The following is a 254-nucleotide window of genomic DNA, read 5'->3' as shown; positions in this document are numbered from 1 at the left end:
ATTCCCTGTTTTCAGGCGGTAGAGAGCTATTGAGAATAATGGGCATAAGCTCCACTTTAATGTCTCTGATCAGTTGATCAGAACTTCTGTTTTTCTGCTTAAAGATTCTCTCATTACGCTCCTTCCATATACAATATATTGTAGAAGAAAATGCCATTCTTAATTTAACTCTTTGTTTGAAACCTTTTCCCCTCAATCTGTAACTATACCAGTTCAAAAGCTAATTCCATTTACAAGTTCTCGAATTGTATTGG

This window comes from Asparagus officinalis, chromosome 5, assembly GCF_001876935.1.
Source record: "Asparagus officinalis chromosome 5, Aspof.V1, whole genome shotgun sequence".
NCBI lineage: Eukaryota > Viridiplantae > Streptophyta > Magnoliopsida > Asparagales > Asparagaceae > Asparagus > Asparagus officinalis.
This window is presented reverse-complemented; position numbering follows the sequence as displayed.